Source organism: Arachis hypogaea, chromosome 17 (assembly GCF_003086295.3).
Source record: "Arachis hypogaea cultivar Tifrunner chromosome 17, arahy.Tifrunner.gnm2.J5K5, whole genome shotgun sequence".
Lineage (NCBI taxonomy): Eukaryota > Viridiplantae > Streptophyta > Magnoliopsida > Fabales > Fabaceae > Arachis > Arachis hypogaea.
Genome location: NC_092052.1, coordinates 39,097,989 through 39,121,236, shown reverse-complemented (window position 1 = coordinate 39,121,236; position 23,248 = coordinate 39,097,989). Strand labels below are relative to the sequence as shown.

Genomic DNA, 23,248 nt, shown 5'->3' with positions numbered 1-23,248 from the left:
CATTTTTCTTGTTTTTCTCTCTCATCATTAAAAATTTAAAAAAAAAAATATCTTTCCCTTTTTCTCTCTTAAAATTTCGAAAATTAGATTTGATTCTTTCAAAAATTTTTAAAAATCTAGTTGTTTTCATGAGTCAAATCAAATTTTCAATTTAAAAATCTTATCTTTTTCAAAATCTTTTTCAAAAATCAAATCTTTTTCAATTTTCTTAGTTATTTTCGAAAATTTTAAAAACATTTTTCAAAAACATTTTTCTTATTTTTATATCAAATTTTCGAAAATAACAATAACAATTAATGTTTTGATTCAAAAATTTCAAGTTTGTTACTTACTTGTTAAGAAAGATTCAAACTTTAAGTAATAGAATCATATCTTGTGATTTCTTGTGAATCAAGTCATTAATTGTGATTTTAAAAATCAAATCTTTTTCAAAAACTAATTTCTCTCATATCTTTTCAAAAATATCTTCTCATCTTATCTTTTTCAAAAATTTGATTTCAAAATATCTTTTCTAACTTCCTAACTTCTTATCTTTTCAAAATTTGTTTCAACTAACTAACTAACTTTTTGTTTGTTTCTTACCTTTTTCAAAACCACCTAACTAACTCTCTCTATTTTCGAAAATATCTTCCCCCCTTTTCAAAAATTTCTTTTTTATTTTAATTTTTCATTTTTATTTTCGAAAAACCACTAACCTTTTTCAAAAACTATTTTCAAAAATCAACTAACTCTTTTTCAAAAATTATTTTCGAAATTTTTCCTCTCTCATCTTATTCTATTTATTTATTCATCTACTAACATCTCTTTCTCATATCACCAAAAATCCGAACCCTTTCTCTCTCTGAGTTCAGATTTTTCTTCTTCTTTTCTTTTACTAACAATAAGGAACCTCTTTACTGTGACATAGAGGATTCCTCTTCTTTTCTTTTTCTCTCCTCTTTCTTATGAGCAGGGACAGAGAAAAAGGCATTCTTGTTGAAGCTGATCCAGAACCTGAAAGGACTCTGAAGAAGAAATTAAGAGAAGCTAAATTACAACAATCCAGAGACAACTTGATTAAAAATTTCGAACAAGTAAAGGAAATGGCAGCCGAACCCAACAACAATGCAAGGAGAATGCTTGGTGACTTTACTGCACCTAATTCCAATTTACATGGAAGAAGCATCTCTATTCCTACCATTGGAGCAAACAACTTTGAGCTGAAACCTCAATTAGTTTCTCTGATGCAGCAGAACTGCAAGTTTCATGGACTTCCATCTGAAGATCCTTTTCAGTTCTTAACTGAATTCTTGCAGATATATGATACTGTTAAGACTAATAGAGTAGATCCTGAAGTCTACAGGCTCATGCTTTTCCCTTTTGCTGTAAGAGACAGAGCTAGAGTGTGGTTGGACTCTCAACCCAAAGACAGCCTGAACTCTTGGAATAAGCTGGTCAAGGCTTTCTTAGCCAAGTTCTTTCCTCCTCAAAAGCTGAGCAAGCTTAGAGTAGATGTTCAAACCTTCAGACAGAAAGAAGGTGAATCCCTCTATGAAGCTTGGGAGAGATACAAAGGACTGACCAAAAAGTGTCCTTCTGACATGCTTTCAGAATGGACCATCCTGGATATATTCTATGATGGTTTATCTGAGTTATCAAAGATGTCATTGGATACTTCTGCAGGTGGATCCATTCACCTAAAGAAAATGCCTGCAGAAGCTCAAGAACTCATTGACATGGTTGCAAATAACTAGTTCATGTACACTTCTGAAAGGAATCCTGTGAATAATGGGACGCCTATGAAGAAGGGAGTTCTTGAGATTGACACTCTGAATGCCATATTGGCTCAGAACAAAGTATTGACTCAGCAAGTCAATATGATTTTTCAGAGTCTGAATGGAATACAAGCTGCATCTAGCAGTACTCAAGAGGCTTCTTATGAAGAAGAAGCTTATGATCCTGAGAACCCTGCAATAGCAGAGGTGAATTACTTAGGTGAACCTTATGGAAACACCTATAACTCATCATGGAGAAATCATCCAAATTTCTCATGGAATGATCAAAAGCCTCAACAAGGCTTTAATAATGGTGGAAGAAATAGGTTTAACAATAATAAACCTTTTCCACCATCCACTCAGCAACAGACAGAGAACTCTGAACAAAATACTTCTAATTTGGCAAACTTAATCTCTGATATGTCCAAGGCCACTGTGAGTTTCATGAATGAAACAAGGTCTTCCATTAGAAATTTGGAAGCACAAGTGGGCCAGCTGAGTAAAAGGATCACTGAAATCCCTCCCAGTACTCTCCCAAGCAATACAGAAGAGAATCCAAAAGGAGAGTGCAAGGCCATTGACATAAGCAAAATGGCCGAACCCAATGAGGGAGAGGAGGACGTGAATCCCAAGGAGGAAGACCTCCTGGGACGTCCAGTGACCAATAAGGAGCTTCCCTCTGAGGAACCAAAGGACTCCGAGGCTCATCTAGAGACCATAGAGATTCCATTGAACCTCCTTATGCCCTTCATGAGCTCTGATGAGTATTCCTCTTCTGAAGAGAATGAGGATGTTACTGAAGAGCAAACAGCCAAGTTTCTTGGTGCAATCATGAAGCTGAATGCCAAATTATTTGGCATTGATACTTGGGAAGTTGAACATCCCTTGTTCATCAATGAACTAAGTGATCTGGATCAATTGATATTGCCTCAGAAGAGACAGGATCCTGGAAAGTTCATAATACCTTGTACCATAGGCACCATGATCTTTAAGGCCCTGTGTGACCTTGGTTCAGGAATAAACCTCATGCCCCTCTCTGTAATAGAGAAACTGGGAATCTATGGGGTGCAAGCTGCTAAAATCTCATTAGAGATGGCAGACAATTCAAGAAAACAGGCATATGGACAAGTAGATGACGTGTTAGTAAAGGTTGAAGGCTTTTACATCCCTGCTGATTTCATAGTCCTGGATACTGGAAAGGAAGAGGATGAATCCATCATCCTAGGAAGACCTTTCCTGGCCACAGCAAGAGCTGTGATTGATGTTGACAGAGGTGAACTAGTCCTTCAATGGAATAAGGACTCCCTTGTGTTTAAAACTCAAGGATCTCCCTCTGCAACCATGGAGAGGAAGCATGAAAAGCTTCTCTCAAAGCAGAGTCAAACAAAGCCCCCACAGTCAAACTCTAAGTTTGGTGTTGGGAGGCCATAACCAAACTCTAAGTTTGGTGTTGAACTCCCATATCCAAACTCTAAGTTTGGCGTTGGAGAGTTTCAACAATGCTCTGAACATCTGTGAGGCTCCATGAGAGCCCACTGTCAAGCTATTGACATTAAAGAAGCGCTTGTTGGGAGGCAACCCAATTTTTATTTATCTAACTATATTTTTCTTAGTTATATGTCTTTATAGGTTCATGATCATGAGGAGTCACAAAATAAATATAAAAATTGAAAACAGAATCAAAAACAGCAGAAGAAAAATCACACCCTGGAGGAGCATCTGCCTGGCGTTCAACGCCAGAACAGAGCATGGTTCTGGCGCTGAACGCCCAAAATGGGCAGCATTCTGGCGCTGAACGCCCAGAACAAGCATGGTTCTGGCGTTCAACGCCAAAAATGGCAACAAATGGGTGTTGAACGCCCAAAATGGGCACCAACCTGGCGCTGAACGCCCAGAGTTGTGTGCAAAGGCATTTTACATGCCTAATTGGTGCAGGGATACAAATCCTTGACACCTCAGGATCTGTGGACCCCACAGGATCATCTCAGGATCTGTGGACCCCACAGGATCCCCACCCACCTCACCCTCTCTCTCTCCATTCATGATCATCCCTTCTGTTCTCCATTCACCACTCACATCCATACACACATCCCTCCATCTCCTCCATATCTTCTTCTTCTTCTATTCTTTCTTCTTTTGCTCGAGGGCAAGCAACATTCTAAGTTTGGTGTGGTAAAAGCATAAGCTTTTTGTTTTTCCATTACCATTGATGGCACCTAAACCTCTAAAAGAGGGGAAGGGAAGACAAAGGCTTCCACCTCCAAGTCATGGGAGATGGAAAGATTCATCTCAAGGGTCTATAGCTCAGTGGTAGAATATGTGGCTGCAAATTAAGAGATCCCTGAGATACCTCAGGGGATGCACTTCCCTCCACATAAATATTAGGAGCAAATCAACACCTCCCTAGGAGAATTAAGTTCCAACATGGGACAATTAAGGGTGGAACATCAAGAGCACTCCATCATCCTTCATGAAATAAGAGAAGATCAAAAAGCAATGAGGGAGGAGCAACAAAGACAAGGAAGAGACATAGAAGAGCTCAAGGACATCATTGGTTCCTCAAGAAGGAAACGCCACCATCACTAAGGTGGATTCATTCCTTGTTCTTACTTTCTCTGTTTTTCGTTTTCTATGTTAAGTGCTTATCTATGTTTGTGTCTTCATTACATGATCGTTAGTAGTTAGTAGCTTTGTCTTAAAGTTATGAATGTCCTATGAATCTATCACCTCTCTTAAATGAAAAATATTTTAATTCAAAAGAACAAGAAGTACATGAGTTTCGAATTTATCCTTGAACTTAGTTTAATTATATTGATGTGGTGACAATGCTTCTTGTTTTCTGAATGTATGCTTGAACAGTGCATATGTCTTTTGAAAGTTGTTGTTTAAGAATGTTAAATATGTTGGCTCTTGAAAGATGATGACTAGGAGACATGTTATTTGATAATCTGAAAAATCATAAAAATGATTCTTGAAGCAAGAAAAAGCAGCAAAGAACAAAGCTTGCAGAAAAAAAAATAGGCGAAAAAAAAATAGAAAAAAAAATAGAAAGAAGGGTAAAGTATATTTTTTGTCCCTGAAGTTTGACAAAAGTTTCAAAAATACCCCTAAGTTTTATTTTGTTTCAATTTTGTCCTAAAATTTTTCGATTTGCATCAAATATACCCCGAACGGCTAATTTTTCAAAAAATTTAAGACCAATTCAACAACAATTTCATAAAAACAACCCTCAACACAAGCAAATCAAGCATAGTTTTTATGCATTATTGTTAGATTGGTCTTAATTTTTTTGAAAATTTAGCCGTTAAGGGTATATTTGATGCAAATCGAAAACTTCTAGGACAAAATTGAAACAAAATAAAACTTAGGGGTATTTTTAAAATTTTTGCTAAACTTCAGGGACAAAAAATATACTTTACCCTAGAAAGAAAAAGCAAGCAGAAAAAGCCAAAAGCTCTTAAAACCAAGAGGCAAGAGCAAAAAGCCAATAACCCTTAAAACCAAAAGGCAAGGGCAAATAAAAAGGATCCCAAGGCTTTGAGCATCAGTGGATAGGAGGGCCTAAAGGAATAAAATCCTGGTCTAAGCGGCTAAACCAAGCTGTCCTTAACCATGTGCTTGTGGCGTGTAGGTGTCAAGTGAAAACTTGAGACTGAGCGGTTAAAGTCAAGGTCCAAAGCAAAAAAAGAGTGTGCTTAAGAACCCTGGACACCTCTAATTGGGGACTTTAGCAAAGCTGAGTCACAATCTGAAAAGGTTCACCCAATTATGTGTCTGTGGCATTTATGTATCCGGTGGTAATACTGGAAAACAAAGTGCTTAGGGCCACGGCCAAGACTCATAAAGAAGCTGTGTTCAAGAATCATCATACTGAACTAGGAGAATCAATAACATTATCTGAACTCTGAGTTCCTATAGATGCCAATCATTCTGAACCTCAATGGATAGAGTGAGATGCCAAAACTATTCAAGAGGCAAAAAGCTATAAGTCCCGCTCATTTGATTGGAGCTATGTTTCATTGATAGTTTGGAATTTATAGTATATTCTCTTCTTTTTATCCTATTTGATTTTCAGTTGCTTGGGGACAAGCAACAATTTAAGTTTGGTGTTGTGATGAGCGGATAATTTATACGCTTTTTGGCATTGTTTTTAGTATGTTTTTAGTAGGATCTAGTTACTTTTAGGGATGTTTTCATTAGTTTTTATGTTAAATTCACATTTCTGGAATTTACTATGAGTTTGTGTGTTTTTCTGTAATTTCAGGTATTTTCTGACTGAAATTGAGGGACTTGAGCAGAAATCAGATTCAGAGGTTGAAGAAGGACTGCTGATGCTGTTGGATTCTGACCTCCCTGCACTCAAAGTGAATTTTCTGGAGCTACAGTACTCGAAATGGCGCGCTTCTAGTTGCGTTGGAAAGTAGACATCCAGGGCTTTCCAGAAATATATAATAGTCCATGCTTTGGCCAAGAATAGACGACGTAAACTGGCGTTCAACGCCAGCTTTCTGCCCAAATCTGGCGTCCAGCGCCAGAAAAGGAGCCAAAACCAGAGTTGAACGCCCAAACTGGCACAAAAGCTGGCGTTCAACTCCACAAATGGCCTCTGCACGTGGAAAGTTAAAGCTCAGCCCAAGCACACACCAAGTGGGCCCCGGAAGTGGATTTATGCATCAATTACTTACTTCTGTAAACCCTAGTAGCTAGTTTATTATAAATAGGACCTTTTACTATTGTATTAGGTATCTTTGATCAGTTGTATGCTATCTTAGATCACGTTTGAGGGCTGGCCTCTCGGCCATGCCTGGACTTTCACTTATGTATTTTTAACGGTAGAGTTTCTACACTCCATAGATTAAGGTGTGGAGCTCTGCTGTTCCTCAAAGATTAATGCAAAGTACTACTGTTTTCTATTCAATTCATCTTGTTTCGCTTCTAAGATATTCATTCGTACTTCAATCTGAATGTGATGAACGTGACAATCATCATCATTCCCTATGAACGCGTGCCTGACAACCACTTCCGTTCTACCTTAGACTGAATGAGTATCTCTTAGATCTCCTAACCAGAATCTTCGTGGTGTAAGCTAGAATGATGGCGGCATTCAAGAGAATCCGGAAGGTCTAAACCTTGTTTGTGGTATTCCAAGTAGGATTCAATGATTGAATGACTGTGACGAGCTTCAAACTCGCGATTGCCGGGCATTAGTGACAGACACAAAAGGATAGTAAATCCTATTCCAGCATGATCGAGAACCGACAGATGAATAGCCGTGCCGTGATAGGGTGCGTTGATCATTTTCACTGAGAGGATAAGATGAAGCCATTGACAAGGGTGATGCCTCCAGACGATTAGCCGTGCTGTGACAGGGCATTGGATCATTTTCCCGAGAGATGACCGAAAGTAGCCATTGACAGTGGTGATGTATCACATAAAGCCAGCCATGGAAAGGAGTAAGACTGATTGGATGAAGATAGCAGGAAAGCAGAGGTTCAGAGGAACGAAAAGCATCTCCATTCGCTTATCTGAAATTCCTACCAATGATTTACATAAGTACTTCTAGCCCTATTCTATTATTTATTTTCGAAAACCCATTACTGTTTTATATCCGCCTGACTGAGATTTACAAGGTGACCATAGCTTGCTTCATACCGACAATCTCCGTGGGATTCGACCCTTACTCACGTAAGGTATTACTTGGACGACCCAGTGCACTTGCTGGTTAGTTATGCGAAGTTGTGAAGATATGTTTAGACCATGGTTCTGTGCATCCGTTTTTGGTGCCATTTCCAGGGAATCAATTTCGAACAACAATTCACAACCTGAGTAGCAATTTCGCATACCAGTAACCATGAGATAGTAGTTGAATTTTTAGCTACCTTGTATATCATTAATATGTATTGTCCATTTGTGAAGCATGACAAGTTTTGATGATCATGGAGTCCGAGCCAATGGTTAGTCAAAGACTATTAGTTGTCAAGATGAAGCGATACTTAGCTAACTTAGAGGAGTGGATAGGTTCTTGAAGGATAAAAATCATAATGACGTAGTGGAAGCAGGGTAGATGATACCTAAGGAATTGGAACTGTCGAGAGCTATGCGGAGTTACCATTTGAAATCCAGTGACGTTAAGACTTTGAGGAAGAGGAAGAGAGCGAATTCAACCTTTAGTTGTTAATTGATTGAGACAAGTAGAGGTGAGACCAAACTCCTATACGAGAGGGTTTCCGAGGCCATTCTTGAAGGTGTACCAAAATTTCCACCTTAGAGAGAGAACGTGAGTTTGCGACAGAATTAATGCCGAAAGCCGGATCAGTGTTGATTGCACCACAAGTGAAGACATCATTATAATCAGTAGAACACAGGACCGAGTGAAGGGAGTACTGGAAGAGAGAATACTCCAACTAAGTATTTCCTTGCGAGAGTGGGCCAACTAATTTTCACAACTTAATCTAATATTTCTTCTACGGCTTACCTTGAAAACTCTATCTTGAATCTTTTCCTGTAAAAGCCCAATTCATCGTTCTTCTGATTCTATTCCTTACTCATATAAAACTTGTCTCTTTTGGGATAAGCCTAAACTCGTCCTAATATAATCACATAATCTTTAAATCCTGGAGACTTGTGGTACGTGGAGTTGCTCTTTTGTGGAAACTCGCATTCTTTTAAATCCAACTAGAACCTATTTAGTTTGACATGTCTTATTCTTTCTATTCAAGCTTTGATTCGAACTTCTTCCATGAGATGAAACTAGGTTTCTCTTCTTGTGTGTTCCATTAGTTCTGTACAACTCCGGCTAATTGTATACAAGACATTCTTTTGGTTTCTTGTGAACACAGTTTGTATTACTCGTTTGTCTCTTTGAACATAACATTTCTTTGAAAAATTAACTCGTATTGGAGTTGCGTCACGCATAACTCTTGGATGCAACTATTAGAGTGTCAATCCTTTAAAGTAAGACTTTTAAACATGAAAACGAACCAGCGACATTCCTAGGGAATTTAGAGCCTTAATTCTTGCCGGTCGTATCGCTCGTGACTAAATAGAAGTAATAGGGTGCACCGTGTGAATGAAATACTAGGATCCGATGAAAGCCTTCGAGCCATAGAAAGAAGATTAATCTTCATGCCAATGCTTGTATCACTTGAGCCTAATGAACCATTTAGGAAATGACTACGATGTATTATTGGAAGACTTAAGATGTGAGCGGATGCAGTGTCGTGAGGTTGTGGTAGACGCCCTAAGCAAGAAGTTTCTAAGAGATTCTTGGACGATAATTCCAAAGGAGAAAATGTTAGATGAGTTAAAGTTCTAAGTTTGAAGAGTGAGAGTGCAGTTGGAAGTGTCGGTCTAAATCCATTGCTAGGTTACAACATGGCATCGATGAGGAACGAGACACGTAACGAGACAATAAAGAGCCGCCAAAGATGTCAAAGTCTGCTAAACAAAGGGAATTAAGAATAGATTTATATGTCCAATGCCGAAATAGAGATCGTAGAGTCAAGGACTGAGGGAACACAATAATGGCAATAAAGAGCTACTAAGAGTATTGAAGCCTGTTGAATCAGGAAGATACCAAGAGAGAGTTATGTATCGAGATCAGAAGTTGAGATGAGAAACTATTTTCCAAAACTTACAACGTACCATGAATCAAAGAAGATACTTTTGGGTAGCCAGAAATAAAGAATAAAGCATAAATCGGAATGCTGCAACCATTGAAGGTTCTACACCGGAAGTAAGGAAGAGTAATTATCAATTTTGAAATAGATCGTCGAGGACTAGGATAGGAGATGGAGCTTCACAGAACCCTAAATGCCCCTGTATTACTAGAGCATCGAATACCTTAGTTCCTGAATTTAATAGACGAGACAACGGAGAAGAGCTACGCAAATTTGAGTTAACATTCTCACTATAAAAAGCCGACAGAAGAGATATACGAACTAAGGAAGTCCTGAACTCGAGAAGGTTACTTTAACAAGCTGGAATCAATGAATGAGTCAAGATTAAGGGATTGAAACCGAAGTGTCATAGGACCTAGATTAATGGCAAGGACGAGCTTTTTCGGATTCTGAAGAGAATTAGGCCAGTGACATATCAGGTAACTCTATCCCCACATCTTTCGAACTGGTACGATGTATCACATCTTAGTTTCAGGAGTACACCTCTGATGTCAATTACGTATTAGAACTTGAACCAGTGCAACTGAGGAAGGATCTAACGTTTCGAGTAACCTCGGTTAGGATATATAATAAGATACCATTGCCAAGCAGCTAGGCAGAGTAGAAGTTACATTAGTAGAAGATGCTAAAAGTGGAACTGGAAGTGGGAAACGTACTTAGGAACTCAAATCAGACAGGTGGAAAGACTACCCACACCTCCTTTCAGATAACTGAATCTGAATTTTGAGGGCAAAATTCCTAATTAGGTGGGTAGGATGTAAACCCCGTGAAATTAGCGAATAATTAGTCAATAAATTGAATTTTAATTAAAAAAATTAAAAATACAAAACTAACATCAAAATAGGATAGAGCTCTTCAAAACGAGAATTTTGACACCAATTTCGAAAAATTTGGCCCAAAATTGGGCCGAACGGGCCAAACCGGTCGAACCAGACCCGAACCAAGCCCGTGGGCCCAACCGTTTTATTAAATAAAATGAGCACAGCTCATTCTCGTCCCCCATTTGGCATGAAAAACACGCCGGGGAGCAGCATGAAGGTGAGAGCATGTAGCACTTCCAAAACCCTCACTCAAATTTGATTTCTCAATAACTTTTGATCCGGAGCTCTGATTGACAAACCGTTTGCGACTACGCATTCACCACGACGAGCTCTACGAAACCCATGGAACAATTTGGTAGGTAATTCATTATTTCCTTCTCAAAAAACTTCCCCCAATTTCGAAAATTCATGAACAATTATGTTGAAAATTGCTCAATTTTGGTGTTCTAGGTTCGATTTAGCTTACGGAGCTTATTGGGTTTGAGTTGCTACGCGTGTGGGTGTGGTAAGGATCACCTAAACCTTAATCCAATTTTGATTTTATTATGTAAAATATGAATTTGGAATATATATATATATATATATATATATATGCATTGGAATTGAATTGTAAGCATTTGGAAGCTTGGTGGTGATTGGAGCTAAGACTTTGGTTGGTTTCTCAAGCTTGTGAGGGGCTGTGGTTGTGATTCGTGTGGCTGCTTGGACTAAATATAGTGATCGGCCAAGGTATGATTTAGGTTTTGCATGTTTAACATATAAGATTTTGTGAAAACTTAGGCTAGCGCACTATATGATAAGTTGAAATGGGTAAATGTGTTGAATGATTAGTGTTTGTGATGTTGATGGATAAATTGATGTGGTTCTTGTATTGAGTAATTGATAATGGGAGTTAAGTGTATGTATGTATATATGCTAATATGATAGTGATGATTGAAGGATTTATGATTATGGCAAAGTAATGGTATGGATGAGATAGTGAATGGTGTTTATTTGAATGGTGTTTTTGGAATGGTTGGTATTGTTATGATGAATATTGTTGTGCTAATGATTGAAGAGTTTTATGATGAAGATAATATGTAGAATTGGAATAAGATGTTAGTTGTGAGTAAAATGTGTATAGTTGGGAAAATGTGATATGATTGAGCTAAGGTTGCAAGAATGGTTGTGTGATGGTGAAGAGTAAGTTGTATTAATGGTTATGGTATATTGAGTTGAATAGAAATGAGCTTTGAAAGGAAAAATGTGGTTTTGGTAAAAAAAAAAAGAGGTTTAGCGTATATTGGTAAAAACTGATTTTTGATGAACTTTGGAAGTCCATAACTTGCTCCTCAAATTTTGGGTGGAAATGCGGTTTGTTTTAAATGAAAGATGATTTTGCAAGCTTTTAAACGATATACATTTGGTGAAAAATAGAATTTCGTAGAGAAAGTTATGGACGATGAAAGTTTGGTGTGAGAAATGTGTATACAGGTGCTAAACTCTGGTTTTGCAGCTTTCTGGGCAATTTATTATTTTTTGGAAAAACGCACTTCCACACGTACGCGTGACCCACGTGCACGCGTGGCATGGCATTTTAAAACTGCGCGTGCGCGAGAAGCCCATGCGTGCGCGCGATGAGCCAACATCACGACCACGCGTACGCATGACCCACACGTACGCGTGACATGATGTTCTCACCTACGCGTACGCATGATTAGAGAATGCATGCGCGTGCTATCTTTTCTTACTACCACGCGCACGCGTGGCCCACGCGCACGTGTGGCCCACGCACACGCGTGGCCTTTGCTTGCTGCAAAACTAGAATTTTGTGTTTTAAACCAGATTTTCACTTCTAAACCTCCATTTTCTTCCTTTTAGACTTAAGGTATAGTACTAAGTCCAGTAGTTAGTTGAAGCTAGGAAAATAAGGTAACTTGGGGATGAAGAAAAAGGCAAATATGATGAGTTATAAAGAAGAGATGTAAATGTGAAATGAAGTTATGAAGCCATAGCTTTGACGAATGACTAAATAATGATTATGAAAATGAAATGACTTATGAATGATGATATCTGAGATACGAGTTTCCCTGGGTAAGAACCGTGGCTTGCCACCACGTGTTCCAGGTTGAAACTCGATACTCTGTTGATCCTATGTCGTAAGGGTGACCGGGCACGTATAAATTCCCGGGTATGGATAGCCCCCCAGTGAGTGATTTGAATGATGAATGAATGTGAAATCTATGCATAGACTCATGGGGATGCGCGACGGGGGACAGTCTAAGATTTTTAGACTTGTCGGGTTGGCTGGATAACCGACAGATGAGCCTCATAAGCCATAGGTCAGGCATACATCATGTGCATTTGTTTGTTTTGATTGTTATGCATTACTTGGGATTGCCTAACTGAATATATACATCCTACTACTTGTTATACTTGCTACTTGCACTATTTGCTTTTTACTTGTGCATGAACTTGTTTGGTTGCTTGTCTCTACTGAATTATGGATGACGGAGGGACGGAGGAAGGGTGAAATGGTTTGGTGTTTATGTTAGGAATAAAATTGAGTAAATTTAGGAATGTCTAGATTACCTACCCCTATTTATGGCTTTTGCTTAGAAAATTAAGTTTTACAATTGTATGACGGAGTTCTAGGATTGCCTCTAGCATTCCCAGGACCTTATTTATTATACGCGTGGCACCTTTACCATGCTGAGAACCTCCGGTTTTCATCCCATACTGTGTTGTTGTTTTCAGATGCAGGTCGAGAGGCTCCTCGCTAAGCGTCTAGATCTTTGAAGCAGAGTAGTCCCTGGGTTATTTTGGGTTTTCTGTTTGTATATATATGTACCTATGTACTTAGCTTGCTCTCCAAGAAACTTATTTATTTTGTTCCTCACAAAGGTTGAGGGAGAGCTAGGGTCTTATTTTGTATTTTGAGTATTTTGGGATACCTGTATATGTATGTATATATATATTCTCCGACCAGCCTTGGCTTCGCGGGCTGAATCAGGAGCTAGTTATGATGTATTCTTGGCTTTCTTTACTCTTTCGCTTATTCCTATCCTTAATTTTAGGTTTCTTAGCACGCAAGTAATTCTATTCTCTGAACGTTGCGCTTTTTATTTGTGATTTTTGTTTATCCATTTTTCAAGGCTCCTAGTATATTAACTCTTTATTAGGTGGGTAGGGTATAAACCCCGCTAAAATTAGTAAATAATTAGTCAATAAATTGAATTTTAATTAGAAAATTAAAAATGAAAAACTAATATAAAAATAGGATAGAACTCTTCAAAATGAGAATTTTGATACCAATTTCGAAAAATTTGGCCCAAAATTAGACCAGATGGGCTGAACCAGTTGAACCGGTCCCAAACCGGGCCCGTAGGCCCAACCGAACCCATTACTTAAATGAGCTGAAGCTCATTTTCTCCTTCATTTTGGCATGCAAACGCTGGAGAGCTCAACATGAGGAGGGAGAACGTTTGAAGCTTCCAAAACTCTCACTAAAATTTTAATTCTCAATAACTTTTGATCCGGAGCTCCAATTGACAATCCGTTTGTAGCCATGCGACTGCGGCGTTGAGCTCTACAAATCCCGGTACGTTGTAAGGTAAGGAATCCATATTTCCTTCCTCGATCTCCCCTATTTCAGTTTCGAAAATCTATTTAGCTTGCGGAGCTTAACGGGTTGAGTTGCTGTGAGTGTGGGTGCAGTAAGAATCACCTAAACCCTAGCCAAATCTTTATTTTATCGTGTGAAATCTGAATTTGAAGTATATATGTGTATTAGGTATGAATTAAGTATATACATATGCATTGAAATTGAATGGTGGACATTTGGAGGCTTGGTGGAAGATTGGTGCTAAGGTTTTAGTTAATTTCTCAAGCTTGGGGGCTGTAAGTGTGACTTGTGTGGCTGCCTTGGACTAAACGTGGTGATCGACTCAGGTATGGTTTAGGTTTTGTGCATTTAACATGTAAGGTTCTGTGAAAACTTAAGCTAGAGCACTATAGGATAAGTTGAAATGGTTAAACGTGTTAAATGATTAGTTTTTGTGATGTTGATGAATTGATTGATGTTGGGCTTGTGTTGAGTGATTGACAATGAGGGTTAAATGTATGTATATATATATATATATATATATATATATATATATATATATATATATATATATATATATATATATATGCTAGTATAATGACGATGGATAAAGGATTTATGTTATTTGGATTTGTTGGTATTGGCATAATGAATAATGTTGTAATGATGGTGGAGGAATTTGGTGATGATGATGATGATATGTGTATATAGAGTAACGTGTTGGTTTGTGGCTAAAATTTGTAAAGTTGGGTGAAATGTGGTGTTAATGAGCTAAGTTGTAAGAATTGTTGTGCTATGGTTAAAGGCTAATTATATGGGTGGTTATGGTATGTTGAGTTGAGTGGAAATGAGGTTTGAAAGGAAAATGTGATTTTGGTAAAAATGGGGTTTGGTATAAGTTGGTAAAAAAAATGGTTTTTGATGAACATCAGTAGTCCATAACTTGCTCTCCAAATTTTGGATGAAAATGAGGTTTGTCTTAAATGAAAGTATGTTATATGAGCTTGAAAATGATATAAGTTTTGTGGAAAACTGAATAATGTAGAGGAAGTTATGCACGCCAGAAATCCGGTGCTAAAAACTAAAATTCTAGAAGTTGCAGCAGAATCAGGAAATTCTGATGTGTGCCCACACACCCAGCCGTGCGCATGCACCCAGCAGTAGCAGAAACCTATCTATGCGTACGCACGCCTTTGTGCGCACGCGCGCTGATGAACGGATAATTTATACCCTTTTTGGCATTATTTTTTTATAGTTTTTAGTATGTTTTAGTTAGTTTTTATTATAGTTTTATTAATTTTTATGCAAAAATTACATTTCTGGACTTTACTATGAGTTTGTGTGTTTTTCTGTGATTTCAGGTATTTTCTGGCTGAAATTGAGGGACCTGAGTAAAAATCTGATTCAGAGGCTGAAAAAGGACTGCAGATGCTGTTGGATTCTGACCCTCTTGCACTCGAAGTGGATTTTCTGGAGCTACAGAAGTCCAATTGGCGCGCTCTCAATTGCGTTGTAAAGTAGACATTCTGGTCTTTCCAGAAATATATAATAGTCCATACTTTGCTCGATATTTGATGGCCCAAACTGGCGTTCAAAGTCAGCCTAAAACATTCTGGCGTAAAACGCCCAAACTGGCACCAGAATTGGAGTTAAACGCCCGAACTGGCACCAAAGCTGGCGTTTAACTCCAGGAAAAGCCTAAGCACGAAAAAGCTTCAATGCTCCCAAGCACACACCAAGTGGGCCCCAGAAGTGAATTTTTGCACTATCTGCACTTAGTTACTTATTTTCTGTAAACCCTAGTAACTAGTTTAGTATAAAAACTACTTTTAGAGATTTGTTTTATATCTTTTTGACAATCTCTTCACCACTCACATCCATCCTTCATAAAACTCCACCTACCTTACCATTCAAATTCAAACCATTCCCCTCCCAAACCCACCCCTTCATACACGCCCTCTCTCTCCCTTACCCTATAAATACCACTCCTTACCACCTTCATTTCCACACATCCTATACACTTTACCCCCCTTGGCCGAACCCAAACCACCACTCCATCTCCTCCATTTTTTCTTCTTCTCCTCTTTTCTTTTCTCTTTTGCTCGAGAACGAGCAAACATTTTAAGTTTGGTGTGGAAAAAGCATTGCTTTTTTTTTTATTTTTCCATAACCATTAATGGCACCTAAGGCTGGAGAAATCTCTAGAAAGAGGAAAGGGAAGGCAATTGCTTCCACCTCCGAGTCATGGGAGATGGAGAGATTCATCTCAAAAGCCCATCACTAAGAAAAGGATGGAGCAAACAAGAGAGTCCACTCATGGACCTCAACAAGAGCATGAGGAAATTCCTCATCATGAAATCCCTGAGATGCCTCAAGGGATGCATTTTCCTCCACATAACTATTGGGAGTAACTCAACACCTCTTTAGAAGATTTAAGTTCTAACATGGAGCAACTAAGAGTGGAGCACCAAGAGCACTCCATCATCCTCCATGAAATCAGAGAGGACCAAAAGGCCATGAGAGAGGAGCAACAAAGGCAAGGAAGAGACATAGAGGATCTCAAGCACTCTATAAGATCTTCAAGAGGAGGAACTAGCCGCCATCACTAAGGTGGACCCGTTCTTTAATTTTCTTGCTCTTATTTTTCTGTTTTTCGATTTCTATGATTCATGTTTTATCTATGTTTGTGTCTTTATTACATGATCATTAGTGTCTAGTATCTATGCCTTAAAGCTATGAATGTCCTATGAATCGTTCACCTTTCTTAAATGAAAAATGTTTTTAATTGCAAAAGAACAAGAAGTACATGATTTCGAATTTCATCTTGAAATTAGTTTAAATATTTTGATGTGGTGGCAATACTTTTTGTTTTCTGAATGAATGCTTGAACAGTGCATATTTTTTAATTTGTTGTTTATGAATGTTAAAATTGTTGGCTCTTGAAAGAATAATGAAAAAGGAGAAATGTTATTGATGATATGAAAAATTATAAAATTGATTCTTGAAGCAAGAAAAAGCAGTGAAAAAGAAGAAGCTTGCGAAAAAAATGGCGAAAAAAATAAAATAAAAGAAAAAAAGAGAAAGAAAAAGCAAGCAGAAAAAGCCAATAGCCCTTTAAACCAAAAGGCAAGGGTAGAAAAGGATCCAAGGCTTTGAGCATTAATGGATAGGAGGGCCCAAAGGAATAAAATTCTGGCCTAAGCGGCTAAATCAAGTTGTCCCTTACCATGTGCTTGTGGCGTGAAGGTGTCAAGTGAAAAGCTTGAGATTGAGCGGTTAAAGTCGTGGTCCAAAGCAAAAAAAAAAGAGTGTGATTAAGAGCTCTGGGCACCTCTAACTGGGGACTCTAGCAAAGCTGAGTTACAATCTGAAAAGGTTCACCCAGTTATAAGTCTGTGGCATTTATGTATCCGGTGGTAATACTGGAAAATAAAATGCTTAGGGTCACGGCCAAGACTCATAAAGTAGTTGTGTTCAAGAATCAACATACTGAACTAGGAGAATCAATAACACTATCTGAATTATGAGTTCCTATAGATGCCAATCATTCTGAATTTCAAAGGATAAAGTGATATGCCAAAACTGCTCAGAAGCAAAAAGGCTACAAGCCCCGCTCATCTAATTGAAACTAATTTTCATTGATAAGTTTGGAATTTATTGTATATTCTCTTTTTTTATCCTATTTTGTTTTTAGTTGCTTGGGGACAAGCAACAATTTAAGTTTAGTGTTGTGATGAGCGGATAGTTTATACCCTTTTTGGCATTGTTTTTATATAGTTTTTAGTATGTTTTAGTTAGTTTTTATTATATTTTTATTAGTTTTTATGCAAAAATCACATTTCTAGACTTTACTATGAGTTTGTGTGTTTTTCTGTGATTTCAGGTATTTTCTGGTTGAAATTGAGGGACCTGAGCAAAAATCTGATTCAGAGGCTGAAAAAGGACTGCAGATGCTGTTGGATTCTGACCCTTCTGCACTCAAAGTAGATTTTTTGGAGCTACAGAAGCCTAATTGGTGCGCTCTCAATTGTGTTGGAAATTAGACATCCTGGGCTTTCCAGCAACATATAATAGTCCATACTTTGTCCGATATTTGATGGCCCAAACTGGCGTTCAAAGTCAGCCTAAAACATTCTGGCGTAAAATGCCCAAACTGGCACCAGAATTGGAGTTAAATGCCCAAACTGGCACCAAAGCTGGCGTTTAACTTCAGGAACAGCCTAAGCACGAAAAAGCTTTAATGCTCAGCCCAAGCACACACCAAGTGGGCCCCGAAAGTGGATTTCTGCACTATCTGCACTTAGTTACTTATTTTCTATAAACCCTAGTAACTAGTTTAGTATAAAAACTACTTTCAGAGATTTGTTTTATATCTTTTCACAATCTATGGACGTTTAGTCCTTAGACCATGGAGGCTGGCCTCATGGCCATGCCTGGACCTCTTTCACTTATGTATTTTCTACGGTGGAGTTTCTACACCCCATAGATTAAGGTGTGGAGCTCTGCTATTCTTCATGAATTAATGCAAGTACTATTGTTTTTCTTTCAATCCACGCCTACTTCTTCTCCAATATATACTCTTGTACTTAATTCAGTTAAGTCAGAATGAAGGGGTGACCCGTGACAATCACCCAATCTTTGTTACTCGCTTCGCCAAGATCCGCGTGCCTGACAACCACAAGCGGTCTACATCATGTTCAACGTAGTCATTGGATGACAGCCAGAGTATATTCTCTTGGATATCTAATACACGAACTGAGTCTGTGAGATTAGTATCTTCGTGGTATAGGCTAGAATTATTGGTAGCATTCCTAGGATCCGGAAAGTCTAAACCTTGTCTGTGGTATTCCGAGTAGGATCTGGGAAGGGATGACTGTAAACAGCTTCAAACCTGTGAATATTGGGCACAGTGGCAGTGTGCAAAAGGATCAATGGATCTTATTCCGACGCTAGTGAGAACCGACAGATGATTAGCCGTGCGGTAGCTGTATGTGGTATTTTTCATCCGAGATGAGAAATTCGACAGTTGATTAGCCGTGCAGAGATCGTACCTGGTATTTTTCACTGAGAGGATCTTACAGCTTGCCATGGAAGGGAGCACGCATGGTTGGAAGGAGGCAATAGGAAATCAGAGGTTCGAAAGCAACAAAGCATCTCCATACGCTTATCTGAAATTCCCACCAATGAATTACATAAGTAACTCTATCTTATTTTATGTTTTATTTATATTTTAATTATCAAAACCTCATAACCATTTGAATCTGTCTGACTGAGATTTACAAGGATGACCATAGCTTGCTTCAAGCCGACAATCTCCGTGGGATCGACCCTTACTCACGTAAGGTTTATTACTTGGACGACCCAGTGCACTTGCTGGTTAGTTGCATCGGAGTTATGAAAAGTGTGGATTACAATTTCGCATACCAAGTTTTTGGCGCCGTTGCCGGGGATTATTCGAGTTTGGACAACTGACGGTTCATCTTGTTGCTTACATTAGGTAATTTTATTTTATGTTTAAACTTTTTATTTTTAGTTTTCGAAAAATTTAAAAAAAATTATTTTATTTTATTCTTCAGAATTTTTAAGAATGAATTCTAGAGTTTCATCATGATCTGTTGAAGCCTGGCTGGCTGTCAAGCCATGTCTAATCTTTTGGACCGAGGCTTTTACTTATCATTGCAAGAGCTTTTTGATTCCCATCAATTTGGCTGTTGTATGTAATGCTCTGCTGAAGCTTGGCTAGCCATTGGCCATGTCTAATCTTTTGGACCGAAGCTTTCAAATAAAGCTTAGTTGGCTATTAAGCCATGTCTAAATTTTTGGACCGAAACTTTAAACTAAAATTGCATGATTCCTGGGATTCTTATTAAAAATTTTGAATTTCTTTAATTTCTTTTTCTAAAATAATTTTCGAAAACTCCAAAAAAAATTAATAAAACCATAAAAACTAAAAATTTTGTGTTTCTTGTTTGAGTTTAGTGTCAAATTTTAAGTTTGGTGTCAATTGCATGTTTTAATTTTTCTTTAAATTTTTGAAAACTCATGCATTGTGTTCTTCATTGATCTTCAAGTTGTTCTTGATGATTTTCTTTATTTGATCTTCAATTTTTCTTGTTTTGTATCTTTTCTTATTTTTCATATGCATTTTCGATTTATTAGTGTCTAAAGTTTAAAAATTTTTAAGTTTGGTATCTTGCATGTGTCTCTTTTCTTAAAAATTTTTAAAAATATGTTCTTGGTGTTCATCATGATCTTCAAAGTGTTCTTGGTGTTCATCTTGACATTTAAAGTGTTCTTGCATGCATTAGTTGTTTTGATCTTAATTTTTTATGTTTTGTTTCATTTTGGTATTTTTCTCTCTCATCATTAAAAATTCAAAAATAAAAAAATATCTTTTCCTTTTTTGTCTCATAATTTCGAAATTTTGAATTGATTTAGTCAAAAAGTTTTAAAATTTAGTTGTTTCTTGTTAGTCAAGTCAAAATTTTAATTTAAAAATTCTATCTTTTCAAATCTTTTTCAAAATCATATCTTTTTCATTTTTTTATATATATTTTCAAAAATTTTAAAAATTTATTTTCAAAATCTTTTCTTACTTTTATTTCATAATTTTCAAAATTAATGCTAACATTTAATGTTTTGAGTCAAAAATTTCAAGTTGTTACTTACCTATTAAAAAAGGTTCAATATTTAAATTCTAGAATCATATCTTTTAGTTTCTTGTTAGTCAAGTAATCAACTTTAATTTCAAAAATCAAATCTTTTTAATTTTCTTTTCAAATCTTTTTCAAAATAAATTTCAATCATATCTTTTTCAAAATTCAATTTAAAAATATTTTCTAATTTCTTATCTTTTCAAAATTGATTTTCAAATCTTTTTCAATTAACTACTTGTCCTTTTTGTTTGATTTTAATTGTTTATTATTTCTTATCTTTTTCAAAACTATCTAACTATTTCTCTCTCTAATTTTCGAAAATCACTAACCTCTTTTTCAAAATTATTTTTAATTAACTAATTGTTTTAAATTTTAATTTTATTTTATCCTTTTTTTATATTTTCGAATACAAACTATTAATTAAAATAAAAACAAAAATATTTCTCTTTTTTTTTTTAAATTAGTATTCGAATTTCTTCTCCCTCTCATCTCTCTCTATTTATTTTATTTATTTACTAACACTTCTCTTAAAATTCGAACCCTCTCCCCCACTCTGTGTTCGAATTTTTCATCTCTTCTCTCTACATCATTCTCCTATTCTTTCCTTCTTCTACTCACATAAAGAAACCTCTATACTGTGACATAGAGGATTCCTCTTCTTTTCTGTTTTCTTCTTTTTCATATGAGCAGGAACAACGATAAAAACATTCTTGTTGAAACTGATCCTGAACCTGAAAGGACTCTAAAGAGGAAGCTAAGAGAAGCTAAAGCACAACTCTCTGGAGAGGACCTGACAGAACTTTTCGAAAAAGAAGAAGACATGGCAGAACCCAATAACAATGGTGGAGATGCAAGGAAGATGCTTGGTGACTTTATTGTACCCTCTTCTGATTTCTGCGGAAGAAGCATCTCAATTCCTGTAATTGGAGCAAACAACTTTGAGCTTAAGCCTCAATTAGTTTCTCTAATGCAGCAGAATTGCAAGTTTCATGGGCTTCCATTGGAAGACCCTCATCAGTTCTTAGCTGAATTCTTACAAATCTGTGACACTGTTAAGACCAATGGGGTTAATCCCGAGGTCTACAGACTTATGCTTTCCCCTTTGCTGTAAGAGACAGAGCTAGGACATGGTTGGATTCACAACCTAAGGAAAGCCTGAACTCTTGGGAAAAGCTGGTCAATGCCTTCTTGGCAAAATTCTTTCCACCTCAAAAATTGAGTAAACTTAGAGTGGAGGTCCAAACCTTCAGACAGAAGGAAGGTGAATCCTTCTATGAAGCTTGGGAAAGATACAAGCAATTGATCAGAAGGTGTCATTCTGACATGCTTTCAGAATGGAGCATCATATGTATATTCTATGATGGTCTGTCTGAATTGTCCAAGATGTCATTGGATCACTCTACTAGTGGATCTCTTCATCTGAAGAAGACGCCTGCAGAATCCCAGGAACTCATTGAAATAGTTGCAAATAACCAGTTCATGTACACTTCTGAAAGAAATCCTGTGAATAATGGGATGACTCAGAAGAAAGGAGTTCTGGAGATTGATACTCTGAATGCCATATTGGCTCAGAATAAAATATTGACTTAGCAGGTCAATATGATTTCTCAGAGTCTGACTGGAATGCAAGCTGCATCCGGTAGTACTAAAGAAGCCTCCTCTGAAGGAGAAGCTTATGACCCTGAGAATCCTGGAATAGAAGAAGTGAATTACATGGGAGAATCCTATGGAAACACTTACAATCCTTCATGGAGGAATCATCCTAATCTCTCATGGAAGGATCAAAAGAAGCCTCAATAAGGCTTCAATAATAATAATGGTGGGAGAAACAGGTTTGGCAATAGCAAACCTTTTCCATCATCTTTTCAGCAACAGACAGAGAATTCTAAGCAGAGCCTCTCTGACTTAGCAACCATAATCTCTGATCTATATAAGACCACTCAATGTTTCATGACTGAAACAAGGTCCTCCATTAGAAACTTGGAGGCACAAGTGGGTCAGCTGAGTAAAAGAGTTACTGAACTTCCTCCAAGTACTCTCCCAAGCAATACAGAAAAGAATCCAAAAAGAGAGTGCAAGGCCATAAATATACCCCATACGGCCGAACCTGGAGAGGAGGAAGAGGCAGTAATTTCCAGTGAAGAAGACCTCAATGGACGTCCACTGGTCACTAAGGAGTTCCTCAATGAGGAACCTAAGGAATTTGAGGCTCATACAGAGACCATTGAGATTCTACTGAACTTACTGTTGCCATTCATGAGCTCTGATGAGTATTCATCCTCTGAAGAGGATGAAGATATTATTTAAGAGCAAGTAGCTCTATATTTAGGAGCAATCATGAAGCTAAATGCCAAGCTATTTGGTAATGAGACTTTGGAGGATGAACCTCCATTGCTCATCAATGAACTAAATGATCTGGTTCAACTGAAATTACCTCAGAAGAAACAGGATCCTGAAAAGTTCTTAATACCCTGTACCATAAGCACCATGACTTTTGAGAAGGCTTTGTGTGACCTGGGGTCAGGAATAAACCTCATGCCACTCTCTGTAATGGAGAAACTAGGGATCTTTGAGGTACAAGCTGTAAGATTCTCATTAGAATTGGCAGACAAATCAAGGAAACAGGCTTATGGATTTGTAGAGGATGTATTGGTGAAGGTTGAAGGCCTGTACATCCCTGTTGATTTCATAATCCTAGACACTAGGAAGGATGAAGATGAATCCATCATCCTTGGAAGACCCTTCCTAGCCACAG

The 23,248-nt window shown here is 37.5% G+C and overlaps 2 non-coding genes across 2 annotated transcripts; both read right to left on the bottom strand.

The window, feature by feature from the left end:
- Window positions 1-1,478: 1,478 nt before the first annotated feature.
- Window positions 1,479-1,586, bottom strand: LOC112768473 (small nucleolar RNA R71). The gene has a single exon (XR_003185894.1). It is a non-coding gene; the product is annotated as a small nucleolar RNA R71 (small nucleolar RNA).
- A 20,128-nt stretch (window positions 1,587-21,714) lies between these two features.
- Window positions 21,715-21,818, bottom strand: LOC112767954 (small nucleolar RNA R71). The gene has a single exon (XR_003185393.1). It is a non-coding gene; the product is annotated as a small nucleolar RNA R71 (small nucleolar RNA).
- Between the last annotated feature and the right edge of the window lie 1,430 nt (window positions 21,819-23,248).